The sequence below is a fragment of the Somniosus microcephalus genome, chromosome 13 (assembly GCF_052327205.1).
Source record: "Somniosus microcephalus isolate GS21.2 chromosome 13, FLI_Smic_1.0, whole genome shotgun sequence".
NCBI classification, from domain to species: Eukaryota; Metazoa; Chordata; class Chondrichthyes; order Squaliformes; family Somniosidae; genus Somniosus; species Somniosus microcephalus.
The window spans coordinates 150,046,711-150,068,267 of NC_140999.1; the positions used below are offsets into that span (position 1 = coordinate 150,046,711).

At 44.8% G+C, this 21,557-nt stretch overlaps 1 protein-coding gene across 3 annotated transcripts in view; it reads right to left on the reverse strand.

Annotated features, from left to right (window-relative positions):
• Positions 1–21,557, reverse strand: part of helz2a (helicase with zinc finger 2a) — a 192,760-nt gene that overhangs the window by 143,160 nt on the left and 28,043 nt on the right. The window lies entirely within an intron of this gene.

The window sequence follows — 21,557 nt, forward strand, 5'->3', positions numbered from 1 at the left end:
GTACACAGTAGCGACCTTATCGAGTGGAGTACGTCTGGGAGGACCTCTTGCCAGCAGGAGGTAGGGAGGCCTTTAGACCTTAGTGCTAAGGTGGCCGCCTTCCACACCGTCGCGTTCTCCCTCTCCACTTGCCCATTACCCCGGGGGTTATAACTAGTGGTCCGACTCGTGGCTATCCCCTTCGACAGCAGGTATTGGCGCAGTTCGTCGCTCATGAACGACGCCCCCCTGTCAGTGTGGATGTAGTTCGGCATGCCGAACGTGCAAAACAGGCTGCCGAGGCACTTGATGACCGTGGCACTGGTCATGTCTGGGCAGGGGTAGGCGAATGGGAAGCGGGAGTACTCGTCCACAATGTTGAGAAAGTACACATTGCGGTCGGCGGAGGGGAGTGGTCCCTTGAAATCTAAGCTCAGGCGCTCGAATGGCCGTGTAGCTTTGATCAGGTGGGCTCGGTCGGGCCTGTAAAAACGGGGCTTGCATTCCGCACAGGTGCGGCAGTCCCTGGTCATAGACCGGACCTCCTCGATGGAATAGGGCAGGTTACGGGATTTTATAAAGTGAAATAGCCGGGTGACCCCCGGGTGGCAGAGGCCATTGTGGAGGCCCTGTAGCCTGTCCCCCTGGATGCTGGCACATATCCCTCGTGATAGGGCGTCGGGGGATTCGTTGAGGGCCCCCGGCCTATATATTATGTCGTACTCAAACGTGGAGAGTTCGATCCGCCACATGAGAATTTTGTCGTTCTTGATCTTCCCCCTCTGTTTGTTGTTAAACATGAAGGCTACCGACCGCTGGTCGGTAAGCAGGGTGAAGCGTTTGCCGGCTAGGTAGTGCCTCCAGTGCCGCACTGCCTCCACTATGGCCTGGGCCTCCTTCTCTACTGAGGAGTGCCTGATCTCGGGCCCTGGGAGGGTTCTTGAGAAAAAGGCTACGGGCCGCCCATCCTGGTTGAGGGTGGCTGCTAAAGCGAAGTCGGACGCATCGCTTTCGACCTAGAAAGGGATGTTTTCGTCCACTGCCCGCAGCGCGGCCTTCTCAATGTCGTGTTTAATGCTGTTGAAGGCGGCGTGGGCCTCGGCCGTGAGCGCGAAGGACGTTGATTTCAAGAGGGGACGGGCCTTGTCGGAATAATTGGGGACCCATTGGGCGTAATAGGAGAAAAACCCCAGGCACCTTTTCAGGGCCTTGGGAGTGTTTGGTAGGGGTAGCTCCCATAGGGGGCGCAATCGGTCGGGGTCCGGACCGATTTCCCCGTTTTCCACCACGCAGCCCAGGATACAGAGGCGCGTGGTGCTAAAGACACACTTATCCTCGTTGTAGGTGAGATTGAGTCTGAGGGCGGTTTTCAGAAATCTCGCGAGGTTCGAGTCGTGGTCTTGCTGGTCGTGGCCGCAGATGGTGACGTTGTCTAGGTATGGATAGGTGGCTGTTAACTGGTTCTCATCGACCATGCGGTCCATCTCCCGCTGGAAGACCGAGACTCCATTTGTTACCCCAAAGGGGACTCTGAGGAAGTGGTAGAGGCGTCCGTTCGCCTCGAAGGCGGTGTATGGACGGTCCTCCGGCTTAATGGGGAGCTGGTGGTATGCCGATTTTAGGTCGATGGTGGAAAACACCCGGTATTGCGCAATTTGGTTAACCATATCCGCTATGCGGGGCAGAGGGTAGGCGTCTAGCTGGGTGCATAGATTAACCATCTGGCTATAATCTATCACCATCCGCTTCTTTTCGCTACCCTTAACTACTACTACCTGGGCGCGCCACGGGCTGGTACTGCATTCGATGATACCCTCCCGCTTGAGTCTTTCTACTTCAGACGCAATGAACCGTCTGTCCTCCCAGCTGTACCGCCTACTCTTGGTCGCTATGGGTCGACAGTTGGGTGCGAGGTTGGCGAACAGAGAGGGCGGCTTGACCTTCAGAGTAGCCAGACCGCACACTGTGAGGGGCGGCTGGGACCCACCGTAGGTAAGCGTGATACTTTGGTGGTGGCACTGGAAGTCCAGACCCAAGATCACGCTCACACAGAGATCTGGCATTATCAACAGTTTAAAATCTCTGTAATCAGTGCCTTTTACCGACAACATAACCGCGCAGAAACCTGTAATTTTTGAGGTATGAGTCTTATCAGCCATGGCGATTTTGCCCTGTGTAGGGACTATCGTTAGTGAAAGTCGTTTTACCAGGCTAGGATGAATAAAGCTTTCGGTGCTCCCACAGTCAATCAAGCATTTAACCTTGTTCCCGTTTACCTCTATGTCCATCATCGATCTAGACAACGGATGCGGCCTGGATTGATCCACTGTGATTGAGGCCACCAGTGGGTCCTGGGGGTCTGTGTAGTCGGGACAAGATGGTGGACTCCATGAGGGTGGACAAGATGGCATCCAAGATGGCCACCCCCATGGAGCGCATGCGGTGGTGGCGGAGTTGGAGGCGGGGTTCCCTCTGCAGACTTTACTGAAATGTCCTTTCTTCCCGCATTTAAAACAGGTGGTGCCTTCACTGGGCACAAATGCCTGGAGTGTTTGTCCTGGCCGCAGAAGTAGCATTTCGGGCCCCGATGCATCGCGGCAGTAGTGGGGCTCCTGGGTGGAGGCTGGGGCTCCGACAGTGCTGGGCTGGCCTGAGACCTGGGAGGTGAAGATGGCTTCCAAGATGACAGCCCCCACGGCGCGCATGAGGCGGAGTGGGCCGCGTGGCCTGAAGAACAGGATTCAGAGTTCCTCTGGGCCATATCCAGCGATCGCGCTATGCCCATAGCCTGTTTTAAGTCCAGTCCCTCCTTTTCAAACAGTTTCTGCCGAATGTAATTTGAACTGAGGCCCGCAATAAAGGAGTCTCGGATCAGCTCCTCCGTGTACACGGTGGCAGACACGGCCTTACAGTTACAGTCTCTGCCCAGTACTTTTAGGCTTAGCATGAAGTCCTCTAGTGACTCACCATGCCGCTGCGTGCGAGTAGTCAGAAGATGCCTGGCGTACACCTCGTTTATTGGCCGCACGTAGTGGGCCTTCAGAATGGTGCAGGCATCCTCGTAGCTGGTGGCATCTCGGATGAGAGGGGAGACCCGATGACTCACCCGGTTTCGCAGGATTCCCAGTTTCATGTCTCCGGTGGCGGTTGCGGCTGCTATGGCGGTGGCTGAGGTTTCGATGAAAAATTCGAAGCATTGGAACCAGTGTCCGAACTGTGTGGCTGCGTCTGTGGCATGGGGGTCCAGATCCAAGCGCTCTGGTTTCAGGAGTCGATCCATCTTGGTGTTTTAGCGATTAAAATTGATGTGCCATCAATAACTCAAGGACAAGAAGTTAAAGGATTCAACTGAAGGCTTTTAATCGCTAAGAACATTGCACGTCATTCCACATCGGATTCGTCTGACAGAATGACTCATACAGCTCTTGAGACCTTTATATGACAAAAGACAGGGGCAGAGCCAATACACACAATAGGGGAAAAGGGGGCGGTACACACAATACAGGGGTAAAACACAGGGGCTGATGAAGACATATATTTCATCACAGGGAGATTATCAGGCATACTTCCTTCTTTGGAGCCATGATTACATTGGTCTCGATTAATGTGAACGGACTGAGGGGTGAGAAGAAATTGCAGCAGCTGTTGCAGGGTTTTAAAGGTACGGACTTGTTGTGTCTGCAAGAAACCTTTTGGGATGAGGATATCCTAGAAAGAGTTCAGAAGGTTTGGAAGGGAGAGGTGTTTGCGAGTTGTGCAAACAATAACCATAGAGGAGTGGCTGTTTTGGTGAGTTCGTCCATAAAAGAGAACGTTGCCTTGATGGACAAGGACGCTGAGGGGAGATTTTTACGGCTAAGTGTAAAAATGGAGGGATTTAATTGCGATCTCTTTAATAATATCTATGCACCGAACGACCATTGCAAGCGTTGCGAGTTTTTTCGGGGGTTATTCACTGAAGCGGCAGAGGTGGAAAATCCTTGTATAGTGGGGGATTTTAATGTATTTTTATCTCGGATGGACATTTCAGCCCAGATGACCTTTAAGGATGATAACTCCAGAGGGATGATTGTAAAAATGATGGCAAATTTAAATTTGAGAGACTTATGGAGGGACCGGAACCCCATAAAAAGGGAGTTCTCCAGATCAGGTTGGGTGGGTGATGTTTTAAAACAGAGCCGAATAGATTTTGTGTTAATGCGGGAAGGGCTAAGTTCTGAGGTGATGGAGATTTATTATAAAAAAGTATTTTTTAGTGATCACTCGGCTTTGGTTCTTAGAATTAGGAACAGCAGAGTTAAGATCGGTTCAGGGGTGTGGATTTTAAACAATCAATACCTGAAAGAAATTGCTTATAAAGAAGGGATTATAAATATAATAAAGAATGCTCGGAAGGAACCTTTGTTCTTGAAAGAAAGGAGAGTTTGGTGGGATAATTTCAAATATGAGGTAAAAGTTTTTTCGGTACGTTATGGGAAAAAAAGGGCAGTAGCTAACCAGCGTCGAGAAGAGAATATAAATAAAAGGTTTACGGATGTCTGTAAAGCAGTTGACGGAGGGGATAAAGGAGCGGAGACTAAGTTCCAGGTGCTAAAGGAAGAGTGGGAATTATTGCAAGCTGAAAAATGCAAGGGGGCCATTCTCCGTGCAAAGGCTAGAGATGCATTGGAGGGCGAAAGATGCACTAGATATTTTCTAGAGCAAGAAAAGCTGCGACAGAGATTATCGTTAATTGAAGAGTTGAAGGTAGGGGAGAAGATAATTCCTGAAAGTGGGGAGATTTTAGAGGCGGCTAGCAGCTTTTATCAAGAGTTATATACTAAAGAAGACATTTCCAATTTGGCGATGGAGAAGGTTACTGCTTTTATTGAAGAGGGTTTAAAGGAGGATGAGAGAAGCATGTGTGACAAAGAAGTAGGATTAGCGGAAATAAAAGTAGCAATAAGTGGAATGAAGGGGGGGAAAAGCCCAGGGTCCGATGGACTAAGTACAGAATTTTATAAAGAATTTTGCGAGATTTTAAGTCCATTGCTCTTAGAAGTTTTTAAGGAAATTAAAATTGAGGGAAGCCTGGCCCCATCTATGAGGAGAGGGATCATAAGCTTAGCTTATCTAAAAATAAAGGGGATAGACGGGATCTGAAGAATTGGAGGCCCATCACATTACTAAATGTGGATTATAAGATCTTGGCGAGGGTTATGGCAAATCGTTTGAAGGAGGTGTTACCGCAGATAGTTTGACCCTCTCAGTCCTATGGAGTCATAGGCCGGGACATCGCAGACTCTGTGGTCTCAATCCGAGATGCGATAGAAGAGAGTGGGAGGGAGGCTTATGTATTAAAGATAGATCAAGAGAAAGCCTTTGATAGGATCTCTCATGAGTTTTTATTGAAGGTTTTGGAAGCATTTGGTTTCAAGGAAAATTTCATTCAGTGGATAAGGATTTTTTATTCCAACATATTTAGCTGTGTTAAATGTAATGGTTTTTTATCCAAGTATTTTCCGATACAGAGATCAGTGAGACAGGGTTGTCCCCTGTCCCCATTGTTGTACACATTGGTAGCAGAACCATTAGGTTACATGAACTGAAAGAAACAAGGTGTAGTTGGGATTGTGGTCCCCAGTTCTGGGCTGGTGTCGGTGATACACCAATATGCAGATGACACAACCTTAACATTGAGAAATGGGGAGTCAGTGAGGAAAGCTATGGATGTAGTGGAGGAATATTGTAGAGCTTCAGGAGCCAGAGTGAATTATAGTAAGTCCCAATGCCTGGTTGCAGGGAGGGGTAGGGGGGAATGGTTGGGGAATGTCCCTTTAAGGTGGTGGAGGTTTTGGAAGTTCTGGGGGTGCATATGGGGTGCAAGAAAGACAGGGATGAAGTGGATCGATTAAATTGGGAACCGAAGGTTATGAAAATTAAAAAGATTTTGGGAAGATGGGAAAGAAGGTGGTTGAAAGTGCAAGGAAGAGCGACAGTGGTGTCTGCCCTCCTGCTAACTAAGCTATGGTACTTATTGACGGTGGAGGATATTCCTGAGTGGGCGGAAAAGTCCATCCGAGAGGCTTGTGTGAGGTTTTTATGGGAAGGGAAACCAGCCTTGGTGGCTTACAATACCATCATTGGACGGAGAAATCAGGGAGGACTCAATTTCCCAGATACTGATTTGAAGAAAAAATCCTTTAGAATCAAATGGGTGAAGAGATTTCTTCAGAAGTCAAATACAAGTTTTTGGATGTGTTGTTTTGAGCATTTTTTTAAACGAAGTGGGATAGGAGGGCAGGGGATATTATATATGGAGTACAATAATATGTTTTTGAATTCGATTAAAGTAGAGACTTGGGCCCAATTTTTAAAAAGTTTGCAGTTTATGCCCAAGGGGGCTGAGGAATTTTTAGAACAGCCCTTATTTTTGAACAGGTGGGTCAACATCGAAGGAGAGGTTTTATTTAATCAAGCTTTTATAAAAGCTGGGATTATATCTGTGAAAGATGTATTGTACGTGGTGATTCCAGGTTGGTTGCTGGAAGCGATAGTGAGGGGCATGGTGTGGGAGGAGGATCAGGAGGTAGAGGAAAAAGCAATAGGAATTATGTATGAGAAGATTGTGAGGGCAATGCCACAGGATTGGATGGAAGAAATAAATGCGGAAATCTCCAAAGGAAGTAAAATGCGTCCTGCTTTTCCAAGCTTTGTACTGGAGAAAGGGGGAGAGTTGGTCCAATTTGACAACTGTAATACTCGAGATTTCTATGAGGTATTTAGAGAATGGAGATTCAAGACACCTGCTGGTCAGGAGTTTTGGCAGAGTATATACCCACAGCTGGACTTCAACAGGATTTAGAAGGGAGTGTGGGCGAATTTTAAATGTCCAGAGTGGATTGAACTGGATTTCAAATTGGCTCATAACCAGATTTTTACCATGACAGTCTTGTGCAAGATTGACGAGTGGAGGCGGCAACTTGCCCAGTGTGTGGGACACGGGATGAGACTCTGCCCCATTTACTGGTGTTATGTCCGCAGTTAAATGACTTTAAGTACTATGTTCGACAGTTGTGTGAAGCTTTTTTGCTGGGTGGGGACCGAAGAGCGAGAATGGGAATCTCGTGGGACTCAATTTTGAGATGGGGATTGCAGGAGAGTCTGCCCGAGTCTAGCGGAGCGGCAATTAATTTAATGTTCAGTTTGGCTAGATTCGTGATTGTGCAAAGAAGGAATGCTCTGTTTTTTAAGGGGAGGAGAATCAATCTAAAAGAGTATTTTAAATATAAGCTAAAAGATCATTATAAGGCTCTGTGGATGTTTTATTCAGAAAGGAATTTAAGGATAGTATTTTACAACCAATTTTTAAAGTACAATCGATTAATATATGTTACAGGAGACAAATTAAATTTCAGGTTTTGATGTTAAAGTGTGGTGGCGGAATGGCTGTGCAGAGCGGCAGAATTGATTTGTATCATACAGTGAAATGATCAAGATGTTGTAAATGTTCTTAATGTTCAATAAAGTATATTTATATTAAAAAAAAGTTGGTAGCATACATGCCTCTGAGTCAGAAGGTTGTGGGTTCAAGTCCCACTCCAGGGACTTGAGCACATAAAGCTAGGCTGACATTCCAGTGTAGTGCTGAGGGAATGCTGCACTGTTGGAGGTGCTGTCTTTTGGATGAGATGTTAAACCGAGGTCCCATCTGCTCTCTCAGGTGGATGTAAAAGATCTCATGGCACTATTTCAGAGAAGAGTTGGGCAATTATACCTGGTGTCCTGGCCAATATTGCTCCCTCAACCAACATAACTAAAACAGATTGTCTGGTCATTATCACATTGCTGTTTGTGGGACCTTGCTGTGTGCAAATTGGCTGCCACGTCTCCCACATTACAACAGTAACTACACTCCAAAACTGTCATTTCCGGTGGTCATGAAAGGCGCTATATAAATGCAAGTCTTTCTTTCACAATACTCCAGGTGTCGTCTCACCAGGGCCCTATATAATTGTAGTAAGACGTCTTTACTCTTATACTCAAATCCTCTTGTAATAAAGGCCAACATGCCATTTGCTTTCCTAATTGCTTGCCGTACCTGCATGTTAACTTTCAGTGATTCATGTACAAGGACACCCAGGTCCCTCTGAACACCAACATTTCCCAATCTCTCACTAATTAAAAAATACTCTGCTTTTCTATTTTTCCTACCAAAAATGGATAACTTCACATTTCTCCACATTATATTCCATTGGCCATGTTCTTGCCCACTCACTTAGCCTGTCTATATCCCCTTGAAGCCTCTTTGCATCTTCCTCACAACTTACATTCCCACCTAGCTTTGTATCATCAGCAAACTTGGATATATTTCATTTGGTCCCCTCATCCAAATCATTAATATAGATCGTGAATAGTTGAGGCCCAAGCACTGATCCTTGTGGAACCCCACTAGTTACAGCCTGCCAACCCAAAAATGACCCGTTTATTCCTACTCTCTGTTTTCTGTCCGTTAACCAATCCTCAATCCATGCTAGTATATTACCCCCAATCCCATGAACCCTAGTTTTGTTTAATAACCTGTTATATGGCAGCTTATCGAATGCCTTCTGAAAATCCAAATACACCACATCCACTGGTTCCCACTTATCTATTCTGCTAGTTACAACTTCAAAAAACTCTAACAGATTCATCCAACATGATTTCCCTTTCATAAATCTGTGTTGACTCTGCCCAATCCTATTATTATTTTCTAAGTGCCCTGTTACCATGTCCTTAATAATAGATTCTAGCATTTTCCCTATTACTGATGTCAGGCTAACTGGTCTGTAGTTCCCTGTTTTCTCTCTCACTCCTTTCTTAAATAGTGGAGTTACATTTGCTACTTTCCAATCCACGGGAACCGTTCTAGAATCTATGGAATTTTGGAAAATGACAACCAATGCATCCACTATCTCTATAGCCACCTCTTTCAAAACCCTAGGATGTAGGCCATCAGGTCCAGGGGATTTATTGGCTTTCAGTCCCATTAATTTCTCCAGTACTATTTTTTTTACTAATACTAATTTCTTTCAGTTCTTCATTCTCGCTAGACCCTTGGTTCTCCACTATTTCCGGGAAGTTTTTTGTGTCTTTTTCCGTGAAGACAGACAACATGGCCGCGATTTCACCTACTGAGGGGGCTCAGTGCGGCCGAGGTAGCTGGCAGGTTGCAACCTTGCTCCCGGCTCCATCCCGCGCTATGAGAAGAATTTTCCGTTGATTGGGCTTGCTAAGCCCGCCCTGCGAGGTTCCCAGCCAATTAAAAGGAAGCGGGTCTGATGACATCATTTGATGACGTGTCATCAGCTGGTTTCCTTAAAGGGGCCATGTCCACATTCATTTTGACAGTTGTGCTGTCAGTGTTCTGCCGCATTGAGTTGCTGCAAACACTGACAAGCACTGCACAGAGGTGCATGGCTACATCCAGGCTCTCCAATGACTCCCTCCATATGCTTATGAAGGGAGGCACAGCACGCAGGGAGGTTCTCTTCCCTTTCAATGGGCGGAAGAGACCTTCCCAGGACATCAATGCAGCCTGCTTGCACATTACACAGGAGGACACAAGCAGGGATGTCGTCAGGAGGACCAGGCTGCAGTGGCGCAAAGCTTTTAATGATCTCAATAGATCACGAAACGTTACTGCAAAGCCACACTCAACCTTATCCTGCTGTGCCACTCATCACATCCCCATCACTCTGCCTTCCCTACCCTACTCCTGCACATCCTTACTCACACCAACTTACCTTTCACCTTCACCCATCCCTCTCTCTCTATCTACATCATCACATCCCCATCTCGCTAGCCACCCCACACACTCACCCTCATCCTTGTCCAATCATACCAACTAACAACACACAAGGGTAGGCACTTGGGTTTTTTCACCAATGTTCATGTATAGTTTCTGTTGATGTGTTGCCAAACATTGAAATCTTTATTTTCCACACTTTTCATTCTTGGACAGATTTGTGTGCACCTTTGGAAGTGGATAGTGAGTTGCAGTGAATGGTGAAACATAACGTTACCCCCCCACAATGGTGATGAGTATGAAAGGAATGGCTTGGACATTGCAGTGATGCTTTATGGTGCCGGTGTGGGGCGGTGCCAACCTGGCGCATCACGTGGCAGCCAGGGTGTAAAGCAACAAGTGAAGTAAATCTGGCCATGGTGAGGCCATCCCTGGCCTCCCGGGCAGCAATGTGGTCGGGTGCTAATGACCTGTGTCCCGTGCAGCATCACGTGATTGTGGAGATGCTGGTGTGCCTGGTGCTGCTGGTGTTGAGGCTGATCATGGTGGGATTCTTAGGACCAAGGTGAGATTTTTTCAACGGTAATGATGCTGCTGGAATAGACGGCAGAAGCAATCTGTCAATCTTGAGAAAAGTTGCTCCAATGAGGTGACAGTGGATAGAGAATTAACTCCAAACATTTCCAAATTGCATAAAGCTGAAAAGTGTATTCCAAATCCTGAAGGCTCCAGCTTCTCAGATTGGAAAGTGAACAGCTGTGAAATGGTAGCTTTTATACCACTTTTGCAGCTGTCAACTATTCAGAGGAATGGAGAGTCAATGACAGCCCGACCTACTTACCTGACGTGATTGCCGAGCGCCGGGAACCTCGTGAAAAAGCTGGTAAAATTTTAAGTACATCGTAAAATGGTGTTTAACTACCTTTTAACAAGCTCTTAAGTATCTGAATTAGCTCACCCGCCGCTTGGTGTCGGGTCTATAAAGCGCAGACAGACCAGACACTTGGGAAACTGACATGGAGGCAGGTTGACAGCGGGATCCCGACCTGCTGTAAATCTTATCGATATTGACAGCAGACCCACCTCCAAACCTGCCGTCTGAACGCCGGCAAAATTCCGGCCAATGTATTTGTTTAATTTCTCTGCCATTTCCTTATTCCCCATTATAATTTTTTCCTGTCTCAGCCTGTAAGGGACCCACATTTACTTACACTAATCTTTTCCTTTTTACATACCTATAGAAGCTTTTACAGTCTGTTTTTATGTCTCTTGCTAGTTTACTTTCATATTCTATTTTCCCTTTCTTTATATGAATTTCTTGGTCCTCCTTTGCTGAATTCTAAAATCCTCCCAATCCTCAGGCTTACTACTCTTTTTGGCAACATTATAAGCCTCTTCCTTTGCTCTAATACTATCTTTAACTTCTCTTGTTAGCCAAGGTTGGACCACTTTTCCTGTGGGGGGTTTTGTGCCTTAAATGAATGTGTATTTGTTGTAAATTATGTATTACTTCTTTAAATGCTAGCTATTGCTTATCTACCATCATACCTTTTGATGTAGTTTCCCAATCTACCTTAGCCAACTCACCCCTCATACCTACATAGTTTGCTTTGTTTAGATTTAAGACCCTAGTTTTGGATTTAACTAAATCACTTTCAAACTCAATATAAAATTCTACCATATTATGGTCACTCTTCCCTAAAGGCCCCTTTACTATAAGGTTATTAATTAACCCTTTCTCGTTGCACAATACGAGATCTAAAATAGTCCGTTCCCTAGTTGGTTCCTCAACATACTGATCTAGAAAACTATCTTGCATACATTCCATGAAATTGTCCTCCACATTATTACTACAAATTTGGTTTGCCCAGTCTATATGTAGATTCAAGTCCACCATGATTACTGTATTACCCTTGTTACATGCACCTCTAATTTCCTGCTTTATACTCTGTCCTACATTACAACTACTGTTTGAGGGCCTATAAACAACTCCACCAATGTTTTCTGCCCCTTGCTGTTTCTTAGCTCCACCCAAACTGATTCTACTTCTTGATTTTCAGAACTAAGATCCTTTCTCTCTACTGTCTTTATCCCATCCTTTACTATCAGGGTTCGCCCTCCTCCTTTTCCATTTTGCCTATCTCTTCTAAAAGTTAAGTATCCTGGAATATTTAGTTCCCAACCTTTGCCACATTGCAACCACATCTCCATAATGGCTATTAGATCAAACCTATTCATTTCTATCTGCGTGATTAATTCATCTATTTTGTTGTGAATGCTTCGCGCATTCAGTTATCGCACCTTTAGCTTTGACTTATTTCTATTTTTCCCTGATGTCACCTTAGTCACTGATGCCTTATTACCTTTGTTACTCTCTCTGTCCTTTCCTGACCCACTCTGCTTATTTTTACCCAAAACTCTACTCTGCTCTAGAGCTTTGACATTTCTCTCGCTGCTTTAAAATTTACTCTTTCCTGAATCCTCCCACCCCCCCACCCCTTCATTAGTTTAAAGCCCTATCTACTGCCCTAGTTATTCAGTTCACCAGGACACTGGTCCCAGCCCGGTTTAAGTGGAGCCCATCTCAACGGAACATCTCCCTCTTTCCCCAGTACTGGTGCCAGTGAGTGATGAACTGAAACCCCTTCCTCCCACACCCCTTCCTCTTTGAGCCACGCATTTAAACCTCTAATCTGTTTGTCCCTATGCCAATTTGCATGTAGCTCAGGTAACAATCCAGAGATTATTACCTTTGAAGTTCTGCTTTTTAATACGACATAAGTAGAACTAGGGATGAGGTTCTGCTGAGGGGCGTTCAGGAGCTAGGATCCATATTAAATTGGCATAGGGACAAACAGATTAGAGGTTTAAATGTGTGGCTCAAAGAGGAAGGGGTGTGGGAGGAAGGGGTTTCAGTTCATCACTCAGTATCTATCCCCCTGACTATACTGTCCCCTACCACGACTACATTCCCTTCCACTCCCCCCACTTGAATGGCCTCCTGCACCATGGTGCCATGGTCAACTTGTTCATCCATCCTGCTGGCATTTCCCTCATCCACACAGGCAGCAAGAACCTCATACCTGTTGGACAAGGGCAAAGGCTGAGGCTCCTCCAGCACTGTACCTGGGGTCCCCTTACCTGCCTGAGTTGCAGTCACACCCTCCTGTCCCTGACCACTACCTAACCTAAGGGGTGTGACTGCTTCCTGGATCAAAGTGTCCAGGTAACTCTCCCCATCCCTGATGCCCCGCAATTTCAGTACCTCAGACTCCAGCTCAAAAACCCGAAGCTGAAGTTCCTCAAGATGCAGGCACTTACTGCAAACGTGATTGTCCGGGATCACAATGTTCTCCACAAACTCCCGCATGCTGCAGTTGCGACACACCACCTGTACTACCATCCCTATATGACCTTGTTTTATTTAATTAAATGTAATTAAATTTGTATTTAGGTAACTTAGTTTACAGTGTACAGTAGTTTCTTGACTACTTACTTGATTTAGACTAAGTTATGGGTACTGAAATTAAATCTACCCGTAACACAAAGCACTAAAAGTAGTGTAGGCAAAACGCAACAGCTCCTTCCCAATCTTTCAAAATTTCCAAATAAAACACACTGTTCAAGTCTACTCCGTTTAATCCCGCTCTGTGCTCTGCAGAAATATTTCCTCTTATATACTAGGAGCCTCGCCCAATTTACAAGTGATGACTTGGCTCCCCTGCTCTTGGTGATTAGCGCCTATTCAAGACAAACACTTACAGCTGACTGACAGTTAACTGCCACTGGCAGGCAGCTTCGGTTAACTACAGTTTTTAAAGTTCTAGGTTAAAATCAAAATGTTAAACTAAATTTCACTTTTTACATCTGCTACTTACCCAATATTTACCAGAAATTCCCACTCTTTCCAAATTCCCAAATGAAACCCTCTGTTCAAGTCCACTCTGTTGTAATCCCGCTCTGTGCTGCAGGTCTGTATTTGGGATGACTGAAGCCAGGTTTAAAAGCTGAGTATGTCAACTTCCGTTTCAAACCGTGGGTGCTTATATATTGACATTTGCGCTCTTTTGAAAATTGTACGAGAACAAAGGAAGAGAGTTCAAGCTCATGAATCTGACTAACAAGATAAAAACAGTCCCCAATACAAAGCTAAAATACCAAAATAAATGATCGGTAGCCACAAAAATTCAACCAAACTTAACAAGCTTGAAAAATAATTTCACTTTTAAATTTATAAAATAACTGACACATCAATCATGGGGATTTTTCAGCTAGGCCCAGTTTTTTTTAGCTCTTCCTGTAAAACTACTAAACAACCAGTTTGTTGATTATCCACTTCAATTCTTACTAAGTGACTCACCTTATTGTCTTGATAGCAGTTTTAATCATTGTTACTTAACTGTGAAAGCCATCAACAAAACTATTTGATTAAACAAATATAATTGTATTTGCATAAGTTTGCATAGGCTCCCGTAAAAGAACTCTGGTGAATCAGATAACCACTTCCTGACATCTGTCCCTGCGGTTGTCTGAATTCACCACTACATACTGCATCATTTGATTGCCCATTTCTGTTTGTCTTTAAATCTTACTGAATTGTATTCAATTATTCGAAGCACATTAACAAAGCAGTGCTTTCAGTGCAGGAATACATGCACAAACTGAAGTCCCTCGAATAGGGGTTAATGTTACAATACTACCTTGGCAGAGTAACAAAGCACACTGTGCTCGTGTATAGTTTAAAGGTGTTAACATTGCCATTGAAGATCCTGATTGTTTTTGTTATAAGTTTTATTAATCCATGCGGCAGGAGTTGTAACAATATGGTACACTATTATAGGCAGAATATCATAGATTAAAATAAAAGACACAAGGGTGGGAGGTTATAGCATCATAAAGTATTACTATAGATAGGCATATTACATGCACAATTTTTTCTTAAGTTGGTCCATACATGCATTCACCTAGGGTTTTTCAATTCCTACTGTTTATGTAATACAATAGCTTATTTCACAATTCCTTATACATTGAATTGGCAATAATTGCAGCACCATAACCTTTGATCTTTTCGATATTAATTATTTAAAGCATTAATACAGTGATAGTTTTCATTTGTTTTCTCATTGGTGAAGTCTACACTGAAACATTCAAACTTGTCTACCCCTCATTTTTAACAGTGTTTTAGCTTTTCCTCTTCTTTAGATCGACCCACACCAATCCTCTGCTGAGAGGGACGGGTAAGCTTCGGTCCCAGGCCTCTACTTATGCTGCTGTCTATCCAGCTGCTAGCAGCCTGAATGCCTTGCCTTCTTACTTCATGACCTCTCCATCCCAAGAGTCTGCTCCCCTAAGTAAAATCAGGAAATTAAATGTGGGAATAGTGAAGCCATGAATTCATGCACTGTCGCTCTGTGGGGCTGCTCCACCATGCCAGTTTCATTTTTAAGCAAAGAGAGATTTAAAATAAAAACAGAAAAAACAGATGAAAGATCAGTTCTGATGAAAGGTCATCGACCTGAAACTCTGTTTTTCTCTCTACAGATGCTGCCTGACCTGCTGAGTATTTCCAGCATTTTCTGTTTTTATTTCAGATTTCCAGCATCCGCAGTACAGTATTTTGCTTTTGTAAAGAATAAATATCTTCAGTTTTCTCTTTGAATATGCTAACATTAAATGAATTAGTATGAAATTTCACACACGAAAAAACGTAGTTACATATTACTGATAATCTTTATAGAGCCTGTGTTAAAACACAGCATTTGAACATCTCAGTTATATGAGTTGGTACTAGTAACAAAAACCCAGTACAACAAGAGAGGAACATTAAAGGTTTTAAACTAACATGTTCAATAAGATCCTTCAAATGACAATGTTTCATTACATCATGGGCTAGCTGGTAGAAACAAAAACAGCAGGCTTAGAAAAGCTTTCTTTCCTTTGCTGCATTCTTAAGAACTTGCTGAGCACTGACTCTCAATTTTCTTGAAGTATGGTACTAATTTCAGGAATCTTATTCCATCTGGTTTCATAGTGTTGGAAGCATATTGTTACAATGGTAATACTTTTCACGAAAAGAGCTGATCTTAACCCTACCCACCCGTCTGAAACCGGGCCGGGGGAGTGCAGTGGGGGGGGGGGGGGCAGTTAAAATGGCCCGTGGGACCTACCCGCAATGATCCCCCTACCTTCCCATGGTGAGCGTAACCTGCTCTTCTGAGCATGTGAGAGGGACACCCGCCGAAAGCCAGCGGAGTCCTTCTTCAAATATGTAGATCAGGCTCGAAAGACGTTGCCGGGACTCGACTGCTGTTTTAACTGGAGGACTGCACGGGGAAACCGTTGTGGCTACTTCACCAGGCCGACCTGGTAGCAAGAGGAACCGGGGCTTGAAAGGCCCAAAGAGCTAAGTGCTTTTTATTTTTTTGTTAGTTTTCTTGTAGGGTCAGGAGCAGCAGGAATGTTCCTCGGGGCCTCACAAGGTGATTTTAGACTTCCCCTGCCCCAGGCTTCCCACCCTCTCCCTTAACCGCAAACCTCCCCGCCGCCGCCGCCGCCGGACAGCTGTTACTTTCCGCTGAGTTCGGATGGGAGATGGGGCCTATGCAGATGAGGCCCGGGAGTTGCAATTTCCCAGGCCTCACACTGCAGGAGTCGGAGGGGGTTTGCTTTCTGCCTCAGCCCCCAAATTCACTACTCCCGCCCCAAATTAAAAGCGGCCCTTACGTGTTTCACTTTAACCGAGATCATTAGAAACAGGTTTTACTTCACTCTATTGCACTACAGTTACTGTTACACACTTTCTTGCTAATCTGTCACTTCACCAACAGTGGATATTAGGAGCTAATAATCAATTTTTGATTAATTTCAATGGCAAAGCAATATAGCCAGAGGCAACAATCAACAATTAAGTTTCTCACTGAATGATTTATTGTAATTATTATCATCAGGAGCAGTTTTGTTGGGTTAATTCAAAATTCTCAGCTTTTTATTTTGATTGCATCAGTTGGTGCCTGGAAGGATTATGAAGAACTAATTAATATCTGAATCACAGACATGCAGATATTAGTCTGAAGGTGGCTTCCGAGCAAGAGTGGGTGAAACCCAGAAGTCAAATCAGTGGGTCAGAATCTGCAATCGTAACACAATGAAGCAATTCATTTTGACTTTTGAGTTTCACATCTCCAAACTGTGCAGCAGGCGTGATGCGCACCCTCGTGACACAATCTCAGCTACATTTAAAGGGACAATGCACAGATGGAAGTTGGAAGTGTTCATAATGAATGGTGCACATACAGCAAGGGCAGCACCCAGCTTCAACGATGCATCTCTGGAATTACTGCTGGGTGCAGTCAGGAGCAGGAGGGACATACTTTTCCCCAGCAATGGGAGGAAGGAACCTGTTGCTTTCATCAAGAAGGCGTGGTTGGAGGTGGCTGAGGAGGTGAGCAGCAGGAGCCTTGTGCTCAGGTCTTGGATGCAATGTAGAAAGCGGTTTAATGACCTAACCAGGTCAGGAAATGTGAATACATTTGCTGATTCAACTACATCCTGTGCTTTAAGCCCCACCCCCTTTCACTCTGTCTTGCCAAGCATTCTCCATCACGTCACTCCTCACACCCACTCAATTTTCAGCAGCACTCAGCCTTCACTTTCTATGCATTTAATCGCCTCCCCATTTATCCATCCACCATTGCCACTCACCCCAATCCTTATGCAGTGTGATGGATCTGTCTCATAGACACCTTGACCGAATGTACTGCATCAATCGGGGGAATACCTCACCTTCACTCACTCACAGGTCTCTTTATTCGCCCCTTGTAGAAAGAGAACGCAAAACGCAAGGGAAGGGAGAGGACTGGAGGTGGTCCACCACAAAAAGTCCACCTAACAGATGCAGAGGAGGGTGCCCGAGAGATAAGTGGCACATCTGTGTCCTCTTAGTCGGAGATGGAGAAAGGGAGCTCGCAGATAGCAGGTGACAGAATGACAAATATCTCTGACACACATATGCTGACTTTATTTCATCAATGACTGAACGATGAGAAGACTGAGAATAGTGATTATCAAGATTGTGACTATGCCATGAGTAAATCATATCCCTTTCTTTTGTCTTCCAGGACCTTCACGTGTACAGTAAGTGTCGTGGGGCATTCATGAGGACAATTCCTCAGAGGGTCTCATTCCTTCTGCGGGTGCATCGTCACAGGACCTACAGCCATGCACCACTGCAGATATTCACACTTCAGTGGGTCCACTTAGACAGTTAGTTGGGTTTTTACCTGGTGATTCACACCTCACAAGTGAGCATGAGTAGACAACTGTGGAGAGTTCGCATCAGGGGGCGCAATTGTCTCCAAGCTCTGCTCAGCTGGACACAGATGCTGAACCTTAGGGGCTATCGTTGAGAAGGAGAACATTAGAGGTGCATCATGAGCTTAGCCAGGTACTGATAGGGGTGCCACGCACACACTCCACAATAGCGGAAATGATGGCGGAGTCTAACTCGATCACTAGTAGATTGGTGGAGCAGGGAATTGCGAGAATATCTGCCATGTAGAGAGTGGCCGCCATCATGGAGCTTCAAGCATGACCTGTAAATGAGTCCATGCAGGCCATGACCATGGGTGCGCAAGAGATGTCTACTGCCTTAAATAGTATGACAGATACCATATCTGTGGCCTTACAACGTGTCACTGATCTCCACCAAGCTGGCCTGCAGCAGAGTGGTAGGAGTGATGTGGCGCTGTCCCAGGAGAGGGATGATGGCAAAAGGGGACATGGAAGTGGGAACTCCACTCAAAGTGCTCCCACTTCTCACCTGTTGTCCCCCACCCCTCCCAACCAGTACCCGACATGCTACCTCATCTCCGATGGCCGAGTCTGCTTCTGCACAGGTGCAGGCGGAGCAGTCTTTGGCCGGGCCCTCAGCGACTCCAAAACCCATAAGGCGTAGGCCAAGGCATAGGCCAAAAGTATCTGAGCAGCCTGCCTCTACCTCTGCTGAAGCCACACGGGATGCACCATGTACAAGCAGTAGGAAGCGTAAGTTCAAGAAATTGTAATTTACCAAGGGTATGCACATAGATGTTTGAAAAAATGTTATGTTGTTAAGTTTCTTTTCTTATAATGCTCCATTTCCACATCTTCCCCATTATTGTGTTCTGAGTGCCAACTCGCCCTGTCACTTGTTTCAAGATGAATGTCAATACATGACAGAACCCATTGGGTGAATGAGTGGTTGAAGGACTGTTTAGTACAAAAGGAGGGGTGGTAGTCCTGGTAAACAATCCATCCATCACCTTCCTTATGCATTTATGTGCAGCGCACTATGAGACGCTCGAGAGATTTCCTGTAATGCCCTGGAAGCAACCAGAGGCAAAAAAATTGAGGGCGGTGTTAACCTTCACAGCCACTGGTAATGCGTGTTCATGAGGTCCAGCAGGCAGTAGGTCTTCTTCTAGACGGCTACAGATGTCTGCCACCACCTACATGACAATCTCAGCCTGTGGAAGCACTGCTCTTGCAAGAGATCAAGGAAGCTGAGCCTCTGCCTGCAAACCCTGTGACGTGGGTAGTGCTCCCTGCGACCTTGGCCCCTTTCCTGTGCACCTCCCTCCTCTGCACCTCTATCCTCTGCACATGCTGATCCCATTACAGCACATCGTCATTACCATAGGTGGTGATGGTCTTCCTCTTCTGACGTGCTGTCAAGCACATCCAACGTGCCTTCCATCCTGATCTTGTCAGTTTGAAAGCCTCCAAAGTTGAGAAAAAGCTGTATCCACACAAGAACTCTTTGCCAGAGGGAATTGAGACACCAGCTGTAATCAGTGAAGTTTTATTCAGATGGGTCAATCACAAGTTTAAATAGCCACTTGAACTGCGGCTCAATCTCGCCTCTGTTTCCCTGGTCAGTTTCCCGAGTCCCAGGAAACCCGTGGTGCAGACTTTAAATTTAAAGCTAAGTTAAATACATTTTAAAACACCTCATTAAAATCTCCTAAGGACGTTAATTGCACCAATAACTATATGCCCACCTGCAATAATTAAAGCGCCAACTTTGGCGAGTAGGCTACTTGCTGACAATGTTCCCGTTAAGCTGCGTGGTCGCGTGGCAGTCTGGAGCTCCCGCGCAGGCCGCTGGCCGGCTTTTCAATTGGAATAACCGTGCACGCGCGAACATTTGAATGCACCATGCAACCACTTAAAGGGGCCGCACACCCCCAAAAAAATACAGGGAACATTACTTGCAGGCATCTGCACCTGTGCTAAGAGAAGCAAAGGTTGGTGGGGATTGTTGCAATAGCACACCAACTATGAGATTTTCCTTCGGTCAAATATTCCCACTCTAAATTCTCTAGGACTTGCTCTACATTTTATTTTCTGCAAAGCCTGGATAAGAACGAGCTCTCTGGCTGTAAGTGTCACACTTACTTCCCCATCATAGCTTTTCATCAAACATTTCTGATATCGTTTATATTCTCTAACTCAATCCTCTAACTCAATATGAGAAAAGACAAATTATAACTTAGCCTGCTGGGCAGGAAACAGGTGGGTTCGGGCCGACCATCATTTCACACTCCATCCGATTTTACTCACTATTGGAGAGTAAAACTGGGCGCGGTTTCCAACAAACAGTCGACCCAAACCTGCCCGTTTCCCGGTCTGCGGGTTAGGTTAAAATTACCTGCAAATTGTCTCTAATGCCACCCCCTCAAAAAAAATTGATATTAAACATATATTTTTATCAACACCAACTTGTGCAGATTGGGGAGTAAGACACATTGCACACAGGCAGTATTTATGTGCACTGCGTACCTATTTCTGAAAGATCAATGTGTGTTCTCTGAGTTTACTAACTTAGCTACGAGTTTGTTAATGTTTGGTAAATAATTATAAAAATCAATAAATAATATAGTAACGTTGTAATTGTGAACAAAATGACATAAAATAATGGTTAATGTGTTGTAACACATATACTGGGAAATTATTTTGTTCCAAATTAGCTTTACTGTTAAGGCTATATAGAAACTGAAAGGCAGATAAAATATTGGCACATTATTTGCTTAAAAATTGGAACATAAGGGCTGCTAGTAATAACAAAAGGACATTTGCGAAGGATTGCTGAATAAAATTTGGCAAGTATTTGCTATAACAGTGCTCCACTAAAATACATAGATAACACTAATAGCAGATAGTCAGTTATCATAACTAAACCAAGTATATGAATTGTATGTAAAAAAACAAAATTAATAAATTTGACTTCTCAGTACGTAATCACTCATATAAATAATATTTGTATACCATTTTAGGGAGGCTTCTAATTGAATATTTACATTTTTTAAAATGCACGGTCTGATTTTACACTACGCACTACAACTGGGGAGTCTTGTCAGCCAGCCATGCCTATTTGAAATTGTGGGGCACACTGCTCATGATTTTCTATCTATTTCATTGTGGGCAGCACACCTACGATTTCTTGGTAGGCACAGCCGGTGGGCAAGTCTCCCCACTGAGAGTGCACAATTGTAAATTCAGTCCCACAAAATAACGCTTCACAGGACTCTCATTAAAGAGAACAATCATTGCACAACTTTTGCAAACTCCAGCCGCCTGTATTGAGCCTTAAGTTAATTAATAAATGACTGAAGTGAAAAATCAATATCCTGCAGAGGCACCACTAAATGATCGCTCAAGGATTCCTATAATGTCAGAAGCTGTTCATATCATGGTGGGCTCCGTTAGGAAGTTGGCCTGGAAATTCATCTCGGGAGGTGGCGCAAAATGGGCGGTATCGGATCGGCCGCCCGTT